Raw genomic sequence first — 23,824 nt, forward strand, 5'->3', positions numbered from 1 at the left:
CTTAAAATCTGAAATAACCTCTTTAACAGTACGCAGATGATGAAGACAAGGGTCTTTGGTTGAAAGAGGACATTAGGCACAGATCATGACAGATGTGATCAGTAGAAGAGTCAGACAACAGACTTGGTAACTGCAGAAGAAGCAGATTAGGATAGTACACAAATTCAGTAATAAGGAATGTGTTGCTTGGGCAGTAAAGGGATGACAACAAACAGAATATATGAGAAACCCTAACTGAATCATTGACGCATCAGCCTTTTTTCTGTGCAAGTACTTTAGATACAATGAAGTTTCTCCAAAAAGAAGAATTACTGTACTCTGGAGAGGGGAGTTAGTCTGTTTGATAGAGGTTGTAATTGTATGTACATTCATAGACATTAGAATTAGCTTTTTCAGAGTGTTAGAAATGTCTCATTTTGTTCAATTATAGAATATGCAATAAACCTTCGGAATTGATTTTTTCTTTATTTGTTTTCTTCTAATGTGTTATTTGAATCGCTAATATCATTTACGGTTTTGCGGAATTCTTTTAGTGAAGATATTTAATGTAGACAGCCCTAATGCTTTGAGCTTGTTTTAAGGCCCTGGCTCCAAAGAGACTTTTTGCAGCTCTACTGAGTGATTTTAAAAGGGTATTCTGGCCATAGACATCTTATCCCCTGTCTAAAGAATAGGAGATAAGATGTGTGATCACTGGGGGGTCCCTCCGCTGGGACCCCCCGCGATCTCCGTGCAGCACCTGCATTCTATGCCGGCTGCTGTTCCAGTCTCGGAAACCTCTGTGTTTCCGGGATTGGAGACATGACGTCACGCCACGTCCCCTTGTGACGTCACTCCAAGCCCCCTCCATTCATTTCTATGGGAGGGGGCATGAAGGCCATCATACCCCCTTCTATAGACATGAATGCAGGGGGCATGGTATGATGTCACAAGGGATGGCATGACATCACAAGGGGGTGTGTCTCCAGTCCGGGAAACACAGAAACACATAGAATGCAGGTGCTGCACAGAGATTGCAGGGGGATTGCACAGTGTAGGTATCACCTCGGCCAAGGAATTGTGCATTCCTGAACTGAATAACACCCTCTGTCCCTGCCTTTCCGGGTGCCAAACTCCATAAATGGAATGGCCCCAACCATGGTGCCAGTCCCTGTGCCAATAAGATGCAGGGTGAAGCTATGCCAAAAAAAATAGAGCAAAACACAGCAATTACTGTTTTTTTTCTCCGAAAAACTACCGGATCTCCGACAGACCACAAACAAACATAAGCCTGGCTAGGACAGAAACAAGAGGTACTGTTGACACCTCTGTCCGTGTCAGGAACTCTACAGAGTAGACGTAAATCCACATAGAAAACCTCTCCTGCTCTTGACAGTTCCTGACATGGACAGTGGTGGAAGCAGAGAGCACTGTGATCAAACTGAAAAGAACTATACAACTTCCATTGGAGCAAACAGCAGCTAATAAGTACTAGGAGGAGTAAGATTTTTTAATAGAGGTAATTCACAAATCAGTTGAAAGGGTTATTCCTGGATTTTTTTTTTTTTTTTTTTTACTATGCTACAGGGGCTGTAAGTTAGTATAGTTCATAACATAGTGTCTGTGTTTGATGGCTGCAGTTGCAACTCTTATGTGATCTTTGCCTCGGTGTTCATTTTTAGCAGCATACAAAATAAGCATTGTCTCAGCTTTTCCCAGGTTGCCGTGCAGCCTGAGCAATTACATCACTAGTCAGGTGTTGAAAGGGAGCCTGTCTGTGCTTCAATGGGTGGAGCAAATGCTGGGTGGGAGGGGGATCATTACCCCAGGGCTGCAGGGAATTGTAGTTTCAATCACAGCATGTGTGCAAGGCAGCTCAGCTGTACTGCAATGGTGGCTGATGTTTTGGAGGAAGAAAAGTGACCTCACACTTACAAACAAGGGATTCTTGGACTTGGAGTTGTAGGGAGGGAACTCCACAAGAAAATAGACAGTTCATTAAAAAAAACACTAGCATTATGGTGGACAACACTGCCATTGAGCCCCAAGACAAGCACATCCATTACTATCTAGCAAGTAAGTACTAAAGTCCCCGTATGGTGGATAACCTCTCTAACATTTTTTCCACTGGAGTAACCCTTTGAATTAAGTTCCCCACAATAAAATAAAGTATGTCTAATGTGGATCATATGTTTTTAAGGTTATAGATTTTAGTGTTACTCATAATATTTTGTGGCTCTCCTTATACTGATGAGATTATTATTATTCTCACTTATTAATAATAATTACTTTCTTAATATTTTGTATATTTATCATGATCATTAAAACCCCAAAAGTGTGAAATACGTAGGAGTGGATTGTGGATTTTTCAATGTCAAATGAGATTGCAGTTTCAGGTTTGGCAGACGCTAGTTAATGCTTGAGAGATCTTTTCTATATGCTTCATAAGATTGTCTGACTTTAGTACTTTTCACCTCCTTTGATGTCAATTTTTTTTCTGGGATATCCAAGCTGAATACATATATAGTAGATTTTTTTTTCTCTCCTCTTACTGTATACATGAATATTTATCAGCTCTGTCCGAGAGCATATCTACTTCAAGACACACGGAAAAAAAAATAAAAAATGTTTATGCCTCAAAGGTAAAATATTTGCATTGATGTTCATCAAAATCCCTCATTCTCTGCACATCATTCCCATGTCTGTTTAGAAATGTACAAGCACGATTATTCTGTGACAGTAGGTTAAAGCTTTTAAAGTCTGGAAAATAACTTTCAATGTGAAATCAGCTATGGGTCCTGGATGCGGAAATTGCTAAATGTATGAAATCATAAGGAATGAAAGGATGACGGGTTTGTGACAAGACGTGCATTTTGACTTCTCCATCTTTTTCCCACAAGGGCTTGCAAACCAGACCCAGATCAAAGCCTTTTAAACAAGGCAAGTGTTCCTAGCGTGAAGCCATAGCATCTCCTCCAAGAAAAAAGCCGCCGCGGTTTCAGTGCAGAATTCCCACAGGTTTCTGCCGCTCATCAGAACTGTTCGGAAATATAACGCGCTGGATTAAGACTATGAAAGTGTCTATCGCCGGGGGATTCCAATCGCTCTTCCGTAGCGGCTGTGTTTGTCAGAGGCATCAGTCGTATGGAAAAGGTGACAACTGCTTGTCATGAATGCTACATATCAGGGGTTTCGGAAAACATCAGGGAATAAAACCCCTGACACTGATAACCCCTGAATTCTTAGTGAAAGTCATTTGCTTGATGCTTTATTTTACCTTTATTTTACTTGAAGACTTGTTTTACTTTCAGGTAGTAATGTCACAAATTACTTTTTAAGAACTTTTCGCCTCATACGAATAATTTTATATTTCTAGAGAGGTGTTTTACTGTGTTACACAATTATATTTGTATTTTTCCTAGTATTTATGATTAAAGTGATGTTTTCCAAACTGTATTGTATAGATATTTCCATGGATTTGTCATGATACTAATTCGGTACAACCTTGTGATGTCCATAAAAAAATAAAAATAAAAAAACATGTTAAGATATGGGAACCTATGGATGACAAACATCTGTATGTCACCAATAATAAAAAGTATATTCAAAAATGTTATCTGTATGAAAAGTATAGGCCAAGAAATCTCCCTTAGCAACCGATTGTAACTGTGGGTGAGTTACAATCGGTTGCTAAGGGAGATTTCTATTTGTGTTCTTATATTCACAGGTAGTGCCCAGGATCTATGGGAGATATACGGTGGATATGTGGATACACTAACTATTCTTGAGACCCTGGTATCATCACGGTGGTTATAAGTTGGAACATTATTGAGCTCATTGTATCTGTGTCTATATACAGAGATTGCTCATTTATCAATCTAATATTTGCTTGCTGCTAATAGTGAATACGGATTTAAAGTCCCCTGATGAAGTGTGGGGAATAGGACTATTTATCAAATTCCCCCATGGAAATGCGTTGGGACAAGGGACTCTAGCCTCTATGTAATTAATATATTCATTGTATAGGAGCATCAGTCACGACATGGTGGCAGTTTGACAATCACTGTTATAATCATCTTCACCATGTTAATACTTATGCGTATGAGGGCCATCCACTAATTAGGAGTTTTTATATTGCACTCTCTAGACACCTGTTCTTTTGTATTGAGAATTGAGATACCTACTCTTTTTTAATAGAAATAAGTAAAAGTTATATTTTAAAAAGGCACCTCAGTCCTATATAGGGACAACTTCTTTTTTCTTGTATTAAAGGAAAGATTCACTTGCACTCACCGGTATGATGGAAATCAGTATTACGGATCATCCGTTGCACGGGGAGATGACTGGATGAGGGTGCTCAGAGGCTAACAGCCGTTTTTGCACACGGCTGTGCGCGAAAACGGCTGTTAGCTTCTGAGCACCCTCATCCAGTCGTCTCCCAGCGCAACGGATAATCCGGAATACTGATTCCCATCATACCGGTGAGTGCTAGTGAATCTTTCTTTTAACAGTATACAATTGCACTAGCACTTTGTATCACTTAGCACCGCGGAAGGGAAATGTAAATTTAGCAGCTACGGCCATTCAAACAACCAGCTCTGCATTAAATATAGGATAACACATCAGTGCCCTCCAAATTCTACAAATCTTATATATATCATATCTTATCTTATCATCTTATAACATTATCATACATAATTTTTATTTTATTTATTTACTTTTTACATACGACCCTACAGTGATGGTAATGGCATCCATTAGAGGCATCAGACATCAGACAATGGTCCCTTTAGTCACAATGACCTCAGGTTACAAAATTTTTAACATACAATGGTCTTACCAGGCCTATTATAACATGAAACCTTATACTAATTACAATGCTACAGACAGTCCAGATCTGTGATTTGTGATAATGGCTACAAGAGTCGACCAATCAGCACTGGACTTTCACTAGTTATAAACCCCTGTATTACTGAAGTGCATGCACTGACTGGCTGTCTGGTAGTGCCACTCTGCAGTACAGTGTTGCACTACATGTTTTGTGCTTCTCTTTACCTGAGCCAGGGGGAGGTGCTCTTTTTTTTATATCAGATGAGGACGGCTTTAATAACACAGACGTTTGTGTGTCCTCTAAGGGACCTTGAAAAAACTTCTCTTCTCAATATCCTTTAATCTTGTTTTTTTTCCTTCTTATTTTGGGATGCCATTTTAGAGGCTTTAGAACCACTTACCAGTTTTCTGTAGAGTTCTGCTCTCCATATATAAGTATACAATATTCCTGGTCCTAGAACCAATTTATATTGTAACTTTAGAGACCACTGTATATGTTTTTTTTTTGTTATATTCGTTAAACGTCTCACACCAGACAGCTGTGCCTGTCCTTGCTTATGACTCAACATATCCCAAAATATGTGACATTATGACCAGCTTAAAAATAAAAAAAACATGATATTGGCCCTGATTTACTTTTGTAAACCCGACATGTTTTGTCGGGTTGTGCACCAGAATTTGCACCAGAATTGAAAAAAACCCGACTCGCTCTCCATTTGATGGAGAAAACGTGAAAAAGGGGTGTGACCACCAGGAAAGTAGGTGTGGCTGTCAAAAAGGGCGTGTCTCCGACATTTTCACAAAAACCCAACATATTTACTCAAATGTAAAATGTAGTGCTTTTTACTTGAGGTTAACCCGACTGATCAGAGCTTGTGTAAATAAAGCAGAATGTATTGAAAGTGCAAAATGTAGGGAAACCTTAGTAAATACTGTGGAAAAAAATAGTAGGGAATTAAAACCCACAAAATAAAACTCCACTCCACTATTATTAAATTAGGGCCATTGTGATACTCTAAGATGTATATACTATGCCTATGTATGGCCAAACATTGGTTGTGAAGTAAGTTGCAGCCTGTTTTTGGTTTTACAAGCATCTCACAATATTGTATTCAGTTTCAATAATGAGAAATTGAGGGTCTTAAAGGGATAGTCCAGCAGTGTTATCCTATGGTTAAGGATTTGGCATTTTCTGTGTATTTGTTGCTTTAAGCCTGTTAAAACCTGTTGTTAGGGGAGTGCGCATGTGGTAAACCATGTGACTTGTCAGCCCAATGAGGATCCTCCAAATCTGTCCCTGATATAGTGTGGTAGGAGTTCAGAGGTCAAACTAGTTCAGTTCTGCAGACTAGTGTAGTTCTTAGCGGAGGTATAGTCTTGAAAGAAGTCTGAAGAGAGAGAGAGTGAGGTGCTCTGAGGAGGCCTCAAGTCTAATGCTGCAACCACGCATCTTCTAAAGCATATCCCCTGTACCCAGGTCAACGTTAAGCCTAGCGGTAAGCACTAAAGTCCCGGGGATCCAAGTCAGTCTAAAGCAGTCATACAAGTCAGTCATTCAAGTCACTAAAGTCAGTGTGGGTTGCCATACAGCAAGTCAGTCATATACAGCACAATCAACTACAAGTCCCAGCAAGGCGATAAGCTTCTAAGGTTTACCCTGCGCCTCCCTTATACCAATCTGAGCTGTAACATATTTTACCATCTATCCTGCCTCAGTAAAGTCAGTTTTTCCGTAACCTTGCATCGGAGTACTTGTTGCCCCATGCCTGGCCCAACAGAAGCTGGCTCAACCTCGGACGGTATTTAGGTTAACCATGCCCTGGCATCACGAAAAGGTTAATTTGCACATTACCCTCACCCGACAAAAAAACAGGTATGTTCTGGTTTCTGTTCCGGTGTATGAAGCTCACAAGTAGAGAGCACTTTATACCCGGTAAGCCCTGGCTTGCCGGGACTTGCTGCTAATGCCAGGCATTAGAGAATTCCCAAATGCCCAGCATTAACTCTTCAAATTTCACGATCAAAGGTATCAAATATTGTGCTATCTCAAATCGGTAAAAATGTCTGCCTCCATGCCTGTGTGCCATTACAATGGGGATTTGCTCTCCAGCTTGCATCTGACAATATATGGCATTTAACGGTGTTTGCAATTAAAGGATTACTTGTAATATCCCCTATGTGGCCTAAAAAAAAAAAAAGAAAAAAAATGTTAATAAATGTAAATAAGCCACTCCCCTAATAAAAGTTTAAATACCCTCCTCACCCCTCACATTATAAATACACCGGTCGGCAAGCTTTGCCAAATAGAATTTCTGGAGATATAGCATGCGGATTATGATGGCATTTATACACTATACACTACTGTAGTTTTATCCCAGAAGTGTTTCTCCTTATTGCTAAACAATGTTCTATTGTAATGTTATCACAAAGGCCTTTCTCTCTATGAGATGTTCTGTTGTAATGAGGTAACAATGGTCTCTGTCTCTATATCTAATAAGAACTAAACTGTGTTATATATTGATCATGTCGAATCCAGTCTGTTTTCTTATATACTGCAATGAAGTCACAATCGTATTGTCTGTAATCAGTCTTCTATTTTGATGATGTGACCTTTGTCTTCATTTATGAGCTGTATTCTATTGCAATGATATCACAATAGCATTTACCTTTTTCTAGTCTGTGTTACATTTTGATATTATTACAGTTAATTCTATCTCCAAGTAAAAAAGTAAAACACATGCTTTGTTAGAACTTTGTTATTTATCTAGACATATAGTAACTCAAATAAGTGAGTCCACCCCTCACATTATATACAGTATCTCCCATAAGTGAGTCCACCCCTCACATTATATATACAGTATTTCCCATAAGTGACTCCACCCCTCACATTATATACAGTATCTCCCATAAGTGAGTCCGACCCTCACATTATATATACAGTATATCCCATAAGTGAGTCCACCCCTCACATTATATACAGTATCTCCCATAAGTGACTCCACCTCTCACATTATATACAGTATATCCCATAAGTGAGTCCACCCCTCACATTATATATACAGTATATCCCATAAGTGAGTCTACCCCTCACATGATATATACAGTATCTCCCATAAGTGAGTCCACCCCTCACAATATATATACAGTATCTCCCATAAGTGACTCCACCCCTCACATTATATATACAGTATCTCCCATAAGTGAGTCCACCCCTATAAAGTATATCCCATAAGTGAGTCCACCCCTCACATTATATACACAGTATCCCTCATAAGTGAGTCCACCCCTCACATTATATATACAGTATCTCCCATAAGTGAGTCCACCCCTATAAAGTATATCCCATAAGTGAGTCCACCCCTCACATTATATACACAGTATCCCTCATAAGTGAGTCCACCCCTCACATTATATATACAGTATCTCCCATAAGTGAGTCCACCCCTCACATTATATATACAGTATCTCCCATAAGTGACTCCACCCCTCACATAATATACAGTATCTCCCATAAGTGAGTCCTCTCCTCACATTATATACAGTATCTCCCATAAGTGAGTTCACCCCTCAAATTATATATACAGTACCTCCCATAAGTGAGTCCACCCTTCACATTATATACAGTATCTCCCATAAGTGAGTCCACCCCTCACATTATATATACAGTATATCCCATAAGTGATTCCACCCCTCACATTATATATACAGTATCTCCCATAACTGAGTCCACCCCTCACATTATGTAAACAGTATCTCCCATAACTGAGTCCACCCCTCACATTATATATACAGTATCTCCCCTAAGTGAATCCACCCCTCACATTATATACAGTATATCCCATAAGTGAGTCCACCCCTCACATTATATATACAGTATATCCCATAAGTGATTCCACCCCTCACATTATATATACAGTATCTCCCATAACTGAGTCCACCCCTCACATTATGTAAACAGTATCTCCCATAAGTGAGTCCACCCCTCACATTATATATACAGTATCTCCCCTAAGTGAATCCACCCCTCACATTATATATACAGTATCTCCCATAACTGAGTCCACCCCTCACATTATGTAAACAGTATCTCCCATAACTGAGTCCATCCCTTACATTTTTCTAAATATTTCCTTCTTTTCTATTTTTTATGTGGCAACTGAAGAAATGGCCCTCTGCTACAATGTAAAGTAAGCAGTGTTTAATGTTGTGTCCCCTTATAATCACTTCACACCCACTGCTATTATTGTCTAAACCTTGGCAACAAAAGTGAGTGCACCCCAAAGAGGAAATGTCCAAATTGGGTCCAAAGTGTTTTCCAGCACTGCCATAGGTCTCTTAGGCATGGAGTTCACCAACTGGTTATAACTCCAGATGAGTGAATGATCCTCATTTAATTGTGGTGAATCTGTCTGATTTGTTTCAGATTCAGATCCTGATTCAGATTTGAAAATGGCCCAATTGTCCTGAGATTGCTCCCACAAAGCTTGCACACCCAGAAAATGTAATATGTGGAAGCTGTGATCATACTGTATAGCATCACCGCTCACCTGAACCATTTAAAGTAGATAAACAGGAATAAAACTAATCTAAGATCAAAAAAATACATTTGGATCAAATCTAATTTGTGCCAAATCAAAAGAGGGTATGATGTGGCCACAGCAGTAATGGTGCACAGTGATAACAACAAAGACAGGCATAAGATCCTTAAAGGGGATGTTCATAAAATACATTTTTTGTCAGGCTGACAAAAATAAAGACAATAAACAAAGTGCACTCACCTCCTCTGTATTATTGCCACAAACCTGTCCCAACTGTGCAACACTTTCTGGTCTTGGTCTTAAAACAATGAATTGCCCATCTCTGCCAACCAGAGGCTGCACTGTTCTGGTAAGAAAAACTTCTCCGGCTCCAGACAATATTATTAATGCTTTACGTTATATATTTTTAAAAACAAGTGTATACAGAAAAAAAAAAAAAACATAGAAATTCATTGAGATATATATATATATATATATATATATATATATATATATATATATATATATATTTTTTTTTTTTTTAATCCATCAGGATTCCTAGCCATAGGAGAATGAGTTCCCACTTCCACCTCCATACATGCACTGACTAGACACATATTGGACTGACTAGAAATTTTTTCATGGTACAACCAAAGATTCAGATTGATTTATTTGGGAGTTTATGTAATGGACCAACTGAAATGAGTCCATTATTTGGAAGTGGGAGAAATATTACATGGATTTTGCATGTTTTTTTTTTTTTTTTTTTACAAATAAAAATCTGAGAAATGTTGAATGCATATGTATTCATGGCCTGTATTGTGAAACCCTTAACATAGATCTGCTAAGACCAATCACCTTCACACATTACACTTGAATTTCACATAATTAGTAAATAGGGTCTTCTGCAATTTAAGCTCAGTTCAAATGCACATGTGCTTTAAAGGGCTCATCATTTATTAGAGAACATTACAAAACCAGAAGCAGGTTGTGGAGAAATACAAAGCAGAGTTAGGCAATAAATAATATCCCAAGCTTTGAATTTCTCACGGGCACCACGCCCCCTCCATTCATGTCTATGTTAGGGGGCTTAACAGCCGTTACGCCCCCTCCCATAGACATGAATGGAGGGAGCATGGTGTGACATCCCGAGGGGGAATGGTGTTACGTCACATCTCCAGTCCTGGAAACCAGGGGTTTCCGAAACTGGAGACACAGCTCCGCATACAATGCAGGTGCTGCAGCGAAATCGTGAGGGTCCCAGCTGTGGGCCCCCCGCGATCAGACTTCATATCCCTATCCTTTGGATAGGGGATAATAAATGTTAGATCCTGGAATACCCCTTTAACTAAATTTTGCACAACTACATATACAATTACATGTTTGTTTAAAATGTACATTTACATGTATTTAACATTAGATGGACACAAATTGAAGTTCAGCAAAGAAGTTTAGCAATTCAGATTTATTAGTCTCCATTGTACATTTACCGTTTTTGACCTCCGCAAGAAGGGGAAAAAACTCATGAAGTGCGGCACTTATACAATGACCTTTATAAAGTAGGTACTGAAATGTCAACTAATTAATCTGTTTTAGATTTTAATTCAAGGTTCACATGGAAAAAAAGATGTTAGGATATTCAGTCCATGTTCTTTATTATCGTCGTAGCCCCTTGCTGAATAATTATTAGATTGGATTCTTCATAAAGCCCTAATTAGTCTTTAAAAACGCCAGAATAAAGACCACTGTGGGCAGTTCACCAACCGCCCCAAGTGCATATGGTGACGTCTTCAGGGAATTGTGAGAACTGACTGGCAGCTTAATGATGCTTTTTAATTATCTAGATTTGTTGCCAGGGCAGAGATCAGGGTACGGAGCATAAGTCATATCAAATAAAACCGAGACACAGTCGGACAAAGCTTTTTAAAATATTTCAAAGATATTGTGAGGTCACCCTGTTTAGTCACATAACACTAGTAAAACATCAGGCAAATTTAGAAATGTTGCAGTAATTTTTTGCTTGGAAAGGTTGATTCATTTTTGCTAAATCTGTAATTATTAAACATTTTTCGTCAACGAAAAGACAATAAAAACATGACATTTAGAGGAGAAAAAAAGCCAGGATGTCATGCTGGTTGTCATTTATTCTTATGGCTAAAGGAGTACTTTAGAGCTTCCATGTTTGTGATGTCACGCCATGCCCCCTCCATTCATGTCTATGGGAGGGGACAATACGGCTAGTAAGTAGCCATCACCCCTCTTCCCATAGACTCCTCCCATAGCAGAGTTCGCTCCATGCACTACATGACTGGGGTGCCTAAGCAGAGTTTTCGGGGTTCCCCAGCGGCGGGACCCCCGCGATTAAACATCTTATCCCCTATCCGATAAGAGGTTTTCTGGGGAAGTACCCCTTTAACTATGCACCAATGATTACGTACTTGATTATATTTATACTGAGAGCTAGTACATTTATGTACCCTCTGGTTATAGACTTTTGTGCAATAGTTGTCTGTATAAGTAATGAGCATGTAATGTTTATAGCCACAAGAGATAAGCAAACTTTTCAAAAGGTTGATTCTGCAGACTCGCCAAACTCTGGCAAAAAGTTGTGGTTTTGAACTAATTCTGTCCAAACCTGTACTTTACCAACAACTCGAAAATGTGTGCAAAACACTGTCTAAAATGCCTGCAAGTCCTGTATAACAGCACTAGGTCACCTCGGAGAATATCTCTTTAGTTCTGAGCTGTTTTTAAGGTAAAGTTAATTTTATAGTTATGGCAACATGTATGGCTATGGGTATAAGGATGATGCCTGGTGGTAACTAACAGGTTAAATAATAACATGCTGCCCCATCAGATTTATTTAGGATTTGTAAAACATCTGCCTCCAAAAATGATCCCTTTTTGGAGACAGATACCTGTCATTGTTTATATGCACACAGAAGTATCAAAAGAAGCAATGGCTTTTTCTAAGTGGTCCAAAAAGTATCCCATTTTGAGAGTAGCAAAGGTTTTTGTACTTGGAAAGTGTACTTGCAGATGTGTTGACAGAGTTTACAGCACGGTTTGGTGCAGGGTTTGGTCCCATACAGAGCACGGTTTGGTGCAGGGTTTGGGACCAAACCCTGCACCAAACCGCGCTGTAAACTCTGCCAACACATCTGCAGAAATTCTGAGGCCTCCCACAACAACAAGACATACAACATCAAGGGACAATACTCCTGCACCACAGAGAATGTAGTCTACATGATACAATGCACCAAGTGTGACCTGGGATGTTACATTGGTGAGACCAGTCAGCCACTCAATAAAAGGATGAACCTCCACAGATCGTCCATCAACAACCATAGAGAAAAGGACTATTGCACCCCAGTTGGACACCATTTCACCCAAACAGGTCACTCCCTACAGGACCTCAAAATCAAGATCCTGAAGGGAAACTTCAAGAATACCCAGGAAAGAAAGACATTTGAAGCCAAAATGATAGTTTTTTATGACTCCAAGAACAGAGGACTTAATGTGTATTTAAGCTTCTTATTCCATTATCAAAATTTCCCATAACCTTTGCTAAACTGTCTTCCCTCTCCCTGCTCTAACACCATTACACCCCTGCTCCCCCTCCCCTGTCTTAGTCTTATCTTCAGTCTATGGTTCTGTAGTAAAATTGTCTTTTCTCCTCTGTCCAGCGTAATCACTGTTCTCACCCCTGCTCTCCAGCCCCCCCCCCCCATCCTTATCTGTAGTCTATCGTCCTATAGCTATACAATTTATGGCCCAACTTAATGTCCATTCTCCACATATGTTGTTTTAACCCCTGCATATTTTGTGAGGTAGAACGTGTGTTTTCTCCTTGTGAGCGCAGAAATGCTTATAACTTGATAAAGGGAGGAATCCCGAAAGCTTGTCTCTACAAAATCTTGTTAGTCCAATAAATAAGGTATTACAAGATACTGCAACTACCCATGATTTTGCTATATATATATATATATATATATATATATATATATATATAATCGTAGTAATATGCAGCACACCAAAATCAAGTGCAAAGTGCTTTTTATTCCATGAGGTACAAAAGCGACGTTTCGCCGGCCTCACGCCAGCATTCTCAAGTGACAATGAGTGATACAAACGGGCTTATATACACACCGCCCTTCATCAATTAGTGACATCATAAGTGTATTAACATAAATAAACAAACATTGAGAAAGACATGATCATACTTTGAATCACCAACATCGCAACAGAGTATGACATATATTCAATATTACAATCCCTCCCTGGGTGTATAGCATATAGTGTGCTGCTTACTGTAAAATATACGTGTAGATTGCCTCCCGGGTCCAGCCACGGTGTCCATAGCCTCACGCCGTGAATCTCGTGGAACGCCAGAGTCAGCGCCATTCGCGCTGTCAGCGGAGAACAACATCCGGTACGTCACTTCCGATGTATAGAGGATCGCGATGTACGCGACGCTAAGCTTGGTGTTGCTTAGTAACAAGGCTTGTAATCCCAGTATCCATGGAAATCAATGATAACGGTCAGAAAAGTAGCATATGTATGACGCAAACTGGGGCATCAGGTATATATAGAGAAAGATAGTTGTATAGACATGAATGGGGAATGTATCTGGAGTCACACACAGTTGCATACAATGGGGATGTGAGCGCAGCATTCCTCCTGCTATTGAGGGTAAGGGTGAGAATTGTGGGACTACCCGAGTAAATCGGGGTACCCACAGTATGTGACCAAGGCAGAACCGCACAGAACTGTTGCAGGGTCTGTCCTGTAGTGCACAAATTCACCCCCCCCCCTATTGTTGCTGGTGGAAGCGCTCAAATTTCCCCCACACATCAATCCATGCACACTGACCCACAGTCTCATTACCCCATGTAATGTCTGGATAATGGACTTTAAAAACAAATATGAAGCTATTTCCAATAAATATTCTTTGGACATGATACTGCTTAATATTGAATTTCTGCAGCGTGATTTAACAATTATACAGAAGAAAGTGGATGAGTTGGAGATTACCCTTAAATCCTCTATGCCAGAGGATGAATACAAAAAATTATTTGACAAACAACAAGAATTCCTTGCTAAACAAAAGAATCAAATAGAAGAAACAAAGAGACACAAGTGGTTCAGGGACAGCCAAGATTATGAGAATGGTAAAATTTATATCTGTGACAATCTATATAGTGCATCTAGAAGAGGCCAAAGGAGAGGCAATACCTCTGAGGATCTAGAAGTCACTTCGGAGCCGACTAAAATGAGAGCATCAGGATCATCATCCAAACAAGCTACTACGGTGCCTTTTTTAGCGACAAGGCCGTCCGATGGGGACGGCAAAGAAGAGGAGGGAGAAAACACCACAGATCCCGGAAGAACCCGAGCCCAGAGAACAAAGACTGGTGCAACAAAGTCCTCACATCAGAAGAAGAAGTAGATGCCACAGACACTCGCACAGTGGTAAATATCTCTTCACATATTCTTACAGACTCTCAATTGTCATTACTATCCAAGGGACTTGGTTTTTGCCCTAATGTAAAAAATAATTGGTTTCAACTTGAACTTGATATAGCTTCCTTTATCTGTAGATTGAGGCTTAGGGTGTGGTTCTCTGGTCGGGGTCCGGAGTCACCTGGTGGTGATTGTTTACCACCTCGGGTGTCAACGGATGGCGATATACAGAGAGACACGCCCTTCAAATTCAATAATTATGATTTACCTACTGTGAGTGAATTTCAGCCTAATGTCGATTCACATGCCATATGTATGTTTACAGAGTGTCTAAAAAAAGAATTGGAACATATTAAATCTGTGCAAACTAAATTGAAACATCCTAATTTACTTCATGGCGAACTTTTGGCCATGCAGGAACTTGTCCATGACCACAACCTCATCATCAAGCCGGCAGACAAGGGTGGTGGGGTTGTGGTCATGGACAAGAGTATGTATTTACGGGAAGCAAGGAGACAGTTAGAAGACCAGTCAGTGTATTGTATTCTACCTAGAGATCCAAAATGGGCGATGGTCCATACTATAGAAACTATAGCACAGCAAGCCCTTGACAGGCACATAATTGATAAAAAATTGCATGATTTTCTAATACCATCACATCCTGTTACACCGGTGTTATGCCTCCTGCCCAAGATACATAAATGCCTGGAGAATCCTCCAGGCAGACCTATTGTCTCGGGCAGGGGGTCACTCTCTAACAACATTTCCATTTTCCTTGACAAAGTGTTGAGACCTCTAGCCATCCAGGCCAAATCCTATCTGCAGGACACCGGTGATTTTCTAACCAAAATCTCTAAGATCCACATACCAGATAATGCCTTAATAGCATCCTTTGATATAGTATCCTTGTATACATCTATACAACACTCCAGGGGTGTCCTTGCAGTTAGAGAAGGCTTGGTGGCTCTAAATATGGATTCCATCAAAATTGATTTCATCTTGGAACTACTTACATTTGTATTACACAATAATTACTTCACGTTTGATGATAAATTTTATATCCAATGCCGTGGGACTGCTATGGGCAGCAACATGGCACCAACCTATGCCAACATAGTCATGTCAGATTTTGAGGAACGGCACGTATATATATCCCACCACTCCAGGTACATCCTGGGGTGGTGGAGATATATCGATGATATTTTTCTAGTTTGGAGCGGTGGTACAGCTGAACTCTTAGAGTTTCAACAATATCTTAACAATATAGATGCAGATTTACAATTTACATTGACGCATTGTAATGAAAAAATTCATTTTTTGGATACTGAGGTCACTATATCTAACAACAAACTGTCAACAGATATCTACACTAAACCAACAGACTGCAATACATTACTCAGATATGATTCATCACATCCAAGATCTATGATCAAATCACTTCCATACAGTCAATTTATCCGGGCAGGTCGAATTACTTACACGGCAGACAAATTCGACAGAGCATGTGACAAGATGGCAAGACAATTCCTACACAGAGGCTATCCGGCTGTAATCATTAATCATCAGAGACATAAAGCCAGCACATTACAATCTACCAACTTCCATTCTAAGAAAAACAACAATATGCAACGCATTCCATTCATTTCCACCTATAGTGAGCACTCTAATGTCATAGCCAAAATTGTGAGGAAACACTGGCACTTGATAAAGGACAGCTATCCACAAATTCATGATTTTCAGAGCCCCCCTCTAATGTCATATAGAAGGGCCAGAAATCTCAGAGATCATTTAGTCAAATCAGATACATCTAGATACAGTGGATCTATTCAGAAATATCTCACTACACAATCAAAAGGCTGTTTCCCATGTAGACACTGTGTCAATTGTAAATATATTCACAAAGGAAATACATTCATTCATCCATTCACACATCAACAATATCCGATCAAATATTTTCTCACATGTGACAGTGACCACATTATTTATATTCTGTGGTGTCCATGTGACCTAATATATGTGGGGGAAACAAGGAGAGATCTTAAAACCAGACTTAATCAACACCGCTATTCTATTAGAAAGGGTAGGAGGGACTTGCCAGTCTCCAACCATTTTATAGAAATGGGTCATAAAGAATCTGACTTGAGATGTATGGTGGTCGATCACATTCCGCCCCCTAACAGGGGTGGTGATAGAATCACCATGCTCAAAAAACGTGAACTGAGATGGATCTTTGATCTAAACTGTCTCAAACCCAATGGGTTAAATATTGAATTCATTGTTTCTCCTAAAATGATGAAGTAATTTGATGGTCTAGCCCCGGCTGGGGTATAACGTACCTCCCTTTGTGGGGTGATTTGTGATACAATTTCTATTTATTTCTGAATTGGTTTTTATATTTTATTCTTAATTATGTATTCTCTTTTTATTTAGGTTGCTCTCTGTCTGGGTGACAGCCACGGTGCCGAGCCAGAACACGGCGTCAATACATCCTCCGTCACCATAAGAAACATTCTGCTTAGTCTTGGACATTATCCAGACATTACATGGGGTAATGAGACTGTGGGTCAGTGTGCATGGATTGATGTGTGGGGGAAATTTGAGCGCTTCCACCAGCAACAATAGGGGGGGGTGAATTTGTGCACTACAGGACAGACCCTGCAACAGTTCTGTGCGGTTCTGCCTTGGTCACATACTGTGGGTACCCCGATTTACTCGGGTAGTCCCACAATTCTCACCCTTACCCTCAATAGCAGGAGGAATGCTGCGCTCACATCCCCATTGTATGCAACTGTGTGTGACTCCAGATACATTCCCCATTCATGTCTATACAACTATCTTTCTCTATATATACCTGATGCCCCAGTTTGCGTCATACATATGCTACTTTTCTGACCGTTATCATTGATTTCCATGGATACTGGGATTACAAGCCTTGTTACTAAGCAACACCAAGCTTAGCGTCGCGTACATCGCGATCCTCTATACATCGGAAGTGACGTACCGGATGTTGTTCTCCGCTGACAGCGCGAATGGCGCTGACTCTGGCGTTCCACGAGATTCACGGCATGAGGCTATGGACACCGTGGCTGGACCCGGGAGGCAATCTACACGTATATTTTACAGTAAGCAGCACACTATATGCTATACACCCAGGGAGGGATTGTAATATTGAATATATGTCATACTCTGTTGCGATGTTGGTGATTCAAAGTATGATCATGTCTTTCTCAATGTTTGTTTATTTATGTTAATACACTTATGATGTCACTAATTGATGAAGGGCGGTGTGTATATAAGCCCGTTTGTATCACTCATTGTCACTTGAGAATGCTGGCGTGAGGCCGGCGAAACGTCGCTTTTGTACCTCATGGAATAAAAAGCACTTTGCACTTGATTTTGGTGTGCTGCATATTACTACGATTATCATTAAGGAACCAGTGGACCGTGGCTCCAGCATGCGTGCACCCCACCTACATCTCTTCAATTACCTCGATGTGCTGCTTATTTTGGGATTTTATATATATATATATATATATATATATATATATTATCACACACCAGAGCCAAAACCAAGCCATGAGGGGAAGAACTACTGTACTTGTGGAGCTCAGAGGCAGGATTGGATGGAGCCACAGATATGGAAAATGGGACAAAAATGTCTGGTGCACTAGAAGTTTCCATAGCACAATGGCTTCCATAATTCCTAAATGAAGTTTGGAACAATCAGGACTCTTCTTAGAGCTGGCCACCCCATCAAACTAGGTAATTGGGGGTTAAGAACCTTAGTAAGAGAGATAATCAATAAGTAAATTTAGATTTTATGATGTTACCTTTATTTTTATTTCTTGTTTAATGTAAAAGTGCCACATGCTGTCCTTTTGAGCTGTAGTTTGAGTTGTAGTTTTTACTGGAACAATATTAGGGTACTTTTTGAGTCTGGGGTTAGTTACATGGAAAAGACCACAATTTTGTTTATGATGTTTGTCACACCAATTTGTAAGGAAAAAATTTTTTATTTAGCTATTTGCTCTATGTGTATCCATCTTTACTAAAACCCGATGCAAAATATGGAAAGACTCGTGAGATGCTAATTAACCCTTTTAATCATGTGGAAATCAGGTGATGTTTCTTTACTGGACTGAAGACTATAAAATAATATGATGCTTTCAAATAATATGAGAATATGTTGATCTGCTGGAAAGTCGACATAAATCCTGACGTTTTATGGATTTTTTTTTCTGCATCAAATCCTAAATGATGAATTTTATTTTGCAAAGTTCTTGTTTATCGTCTGATTGCTCCACTTATTGCTGCTGTGAATCTTGTCAGCCACATAAAGGGCTCTACCTTTAAACCTCTGCTAATCTGACAAGATGAGAAATTAATAGCTATCAGTATTGTACACTTAGCATTCCAACCCCATCATTATGTTTAAAAGTCAATGCAATCTGCCATCTGTCAACATTCTGCCGGTGCGTCCTTTTCCTGCTCCCGCAGTTTCACCTGTGCACCAGCGACGCACGGGAAGCTATTATCTGGTGTGACACTATTATCTCCTGCAGGTTGGAGGGATGCTATTTAAAGAATGTTTTTTAACTAACTTTAAAAGCACATTTATCTTTTCTTTGGCATGGATTGTGTGGAGCAATAAACTCTTTAGAAAATGCTCAGGGAATAGAACTCGGTAGTAACGTTTAAAAACATCCCTATATAAAATTGATGTGACTACTGTATAGCAAAATGCAAAGAGGAAAACATATATTGGTGATTTTTTGACTCTAGTAATGTTTATTTATTATAAACAAACCTCCCAAAAATAGTTTTGGGATGTTTTATTTGAAACAGCCATCAAATTTGATTCCAGTTTGATGGAAAATTCTTTTTCGTACAAAAGCAGGGACTCCGGTCAAAGAAAGGAGTCCCTGTTTCTGTATAGTAAGTTTTCATCACTGCTGCCAATAACGGAACAAAACTTACATCCAGCCAATTCATCCCACTGGGAGAAAACACAATACTGCGGCCTGGTACTAGCTATATCCCCTGTTCAACCAGCATGTTTCCCTTATAAGCCTCATATAAAATCTAAAGTAAATTCAAACAAGTGCAGCCAGTGCAAACACTGGCAGAATGCCTGGACCAATGTGTGAACTATGTAAGCAACTATGCATACAGCATTGCCACTTCCTGTACAGGAGCAGGACTTTCATTTTTTTTAAAGAGGTCTCTGCTTCTGTATGTAGTTTACTTACAATGCTGCTAGACAGACACTGAATATTCACTGGGCCGGGCACAGAGAGCTTGGGTGGGGGTGGTTGTTTTGATGCAATTTACTTTAAAGCATTAATGTCATTAGTAAGAAAAGAAATAAAATGCTTAAATCAGTGTAGAAATATGCCCTAAGACCTGTATGCATAATAATATACATGTGCTAATAGGTAAATTACCTTTTGATCTATGTATAACTGTGATCAGTCTTCAGAATTCCTCTCAGAGGCTGGAGGAGTTTCCCCTGGAGTATGATGAGCTCCTCTCCTCCCCCCTCCCCTGTCATGAGATATGCACTAACATTTTTACGCTTGTCCAGCTTTCTGCCTAAATGCATGCTCTATATAACTCTAATGCAGCCATGCAAAACTATAAAGTGCAAGGACATATAGTGCCAAAAAGTTAAGATTTTTTTACATTTTCACAGCTTTGTGACCACTGTGCAGGCTTTTTATGACCCTAAACCAGCCATGTAAACCATTATGGTGCAAATGCACAAGAAATAAGTTCATAAAATGACCAAAGAGAAATCATTTTGCATATAAATAATGGTTTAGCACCTTGTATTGCTTGTTACTGTGAATGGGAATGCTTCTAATGTGAAGAGGCTGCAAGCTGTCTGGATCTTGTCTGGATCTCACAAATGTTCTCCTCACACAGTTGAAAGCTGGATAATACACTGTACTGAGGCCGAGGAGCAAGCAGAGGAGAGAGAAAACAACGACCCCACTCCCCCTCCCTTCAGAATTTTGGTCCTTCTCTTGGTAGAAGTGAAGACCAAAGAGCCCTGGATAACAGGGTTCATTTTCAAAATTAAAGAGACAGAGACCCTTACTGGCCATGTTTTAAAACATTTATTTCACATCTTTAGCAATAATATTTTTTAATGAAGTATATTAGGAAAATGCTTAGTTTTAAAAAAAAAAGTATAAAATGGAAAAAAAAATAGTTTTTAACGACAGTAACACTTTAAAGTAAAACATACATGTTATTTTAATTATATCGGTCAAGAGATACCCAGTTTATTTAGCTTTTGTTTTATTTTGCTATTTATAAATAAGTAAATAAATACATAAATAATACACCTCAATGGAACTGAGCTGGTCAGAGACGTAACCGCTCCTTCTTACCCCAGATATTCTTCTAAGATAAGACTGACTAGGAAGGGTGTAAGACTTTTCCTGCTCCTAAAACAATTCCTTTGAGATGCCCCTTTTGGAAAAAATACATGTCTGCATTTGTGTTTAGTTCTTTGTTGAAGATTTACAGTATAGCCACCTAAAAAGACAAGTTAACACCAATGACAATAAAAGAAATAATGGTACCATAGATAATATTTTCCAGAAAGCTTTAGCTGTTGTGTCTATAAATAAGGGATGCAGGGTTGTCCATGAAATTTTAATATTGGGCCAAGCATAATGTTTACAAAATAGAAATACATAACATATTTCCACTCACTGTCTCCTTGCGTGGAAATAACAGGATAAAGAAATATGCTATGGTCCTAACTTTTTTGATTATTTATTGACGTTTAGTAAAAAGTAAGTGAATAAATAAGTTGTGACTAGACATCCTGTGTATCCTTAGCAGAGGCCCAGTCTAACAAGGACCTGATAATATCATATTGTGCCTTCCATTAATGTACAATGTAAAATCCTTAAAGGGGTACTCCACTGCCCCAGCGTTCGTAACATTTTGTTCTGAATGCTAGGTGCAGGCTGTGGGGGTTGTGACATCATGGTCACACCCCTCATGATGTCATGTCCCCCTCAATGCAAGTCTATGGGAGCGGGGGCATGGTGGCTGCCACACCCCCTCCCATAGACTTGCATTGAGGTGACATGACATCACTAGGGGCGTGGTCCTGATATCATGACCCCCGCAGCCCGTACCCAGCATTCAAAACAAAATGTTCCGAACGCTGCGGCAGTGGAGTACTCGTTTAAATCCTGTGTAATAATATATAATAGAGGCTAGTTTTCCATAGTTTGCAGTTAATGTAGTCCCACCCGGTGCCAGTCAGAGAGGATAGTCCTAAGCAGTATGTCTTCCCATAAGGAACAGTAATCCCCTTTGTAGGCAGTCTCATTGGGAAGCTTCTTTTCAATAGAGATGGTTGGTTTTCAACTAACATCAAATTACTGTTAGCACAGAACTTAGATACTTTATCTTGTAAATTTCTGAAGGTTGAAGGTTTTAGTAAAATTTTTCATAATGACGAATAATAAAGGGAATCCTCACTTACATTGGATCCTATGGTCCTTGAGAAGCTTTCTGCTTTGAGACAATATTTTCCTGTTGACTAGTGTTGCAGTGCTGGGTGCTGCCACACATATACAGCAATCTTGCTTGGTTTCCCTCCGGCACAGTAGAAAAGCATCTGAGGAAATTGATGATCTAACTTATCCCATTAATTTGAATGGGACTGGTCAGATATATTAAGCACCTCAAGTGGCACGCTGTAATGTCGAACAGGCCGGATGGGGACATGTCTGGCAGCGATTCTTTCTTTGTCCTTCATAAATAATAATGTACTACACCCATATACAACTGATGTACTTTGCCATCTGTGGCATTAGTTGCTACCGGTCACTGAGCTTCATCACCAGATACATAGGATGGTGGCCTTAAATTTTTATTTTTAATGGATTCTGGTATGCCCTTGAATCCCTTTCTAGGAGTGGCCAGATCTTAGAGCACATTAGATTATAGTTTATATTCGTGGGTTTTGGTAAAAGCATAGTACATGACTCAGAAAGAGACCATCATGATTATGGTGTGTAGGACAGGGATGGTGCATCTTGTAGACTGCCATTAGCTTGAAGAGGGGACAAATAAGGAGAGACAAACATTCCCATGGGATGAGTGATATGAGCCCCAGGGTTGTTAAGAGCTTAGGGACAATTACAGGGAGAGCAAATCCTGCTGCTTTTGTCAGACTCCTGTGCTTTAAAGGGGTACTCCACTTCCCCAAATGCTGGGTGCGGGCTGGGTGGGAGTCGTGATGCTACGCCACGCCCCCTCCCATAAATTTTCATTGCGGGGGCATGGTGTGACGTCACGAGGGTGTGACGTTGTGAGATCACGACCCCCGCAGCTCGCACCCAGTGATTGGAACAAATTGTTCTGAATTCTGGGGCAATAGAGTACTACTTTAAGAATACTCCTTCTTGTGCTGCCCTTTCCTTTATTGATGGGCCACACAACACCAATTTGTAAAGTCTCTGAGAAAAAAGAGACATTGGTGTGCTTTAACTCAGTCTTTTCTATTTACCTCCCAAACCATTGTGCTAGGTAGGTTAGCCAGCTGAGGGGTGACAGATAGAAACAGTTAAAGGGGTATTCCAGGATTTATTTTTATTTTTATGCTACAGGGGCTGTAAAGTTAGAGTAGTTCATAATACAGTGTATTTTCCCGTGTTTTATGGTGATTTCGCAATTCTTCTGTGATTTTTGCCGCAAAGTTTATTTTTAACAGCATGCAAAATGACTGCCGTCTCAGGTTTTCCCAGGTTGCAGTTCGGCCCGAGACAATGGGTGGAGCAACTGCTGGGGGGGAAGGAGATCATTCTGCAACTAATTGTATTTTTGCAACAGCTGGAAGCACCCTGGTTAGAAAACACTGGTCTTTTGAATGGGATGCAGCTCATTTGTGTTTTAATGGATGGGGTAGCTGATGTGTGGGAGAGAGAAAAGTGACCTCACACGTACAAACATGGAACTATGAGATTTGTAGTGAAGGATGCAAGTCCAACAGGAAATAGCCATTT

The sequence above is a fragment of the Hyla sarda genome, chromosome 6, assembly GCF_029499605.1.
Source record: "Hyla sarda isolate aHylSar1 chromosome 6, aHylSar1.hap1, whole genome shotgun sequence".
In the NCBI taxonomy this organism is placed as follows: Eukaryota; Metazoa; Chordata; class Amphibia; order Anura; family Hylidae; genus Hyla; species Hyla sarda.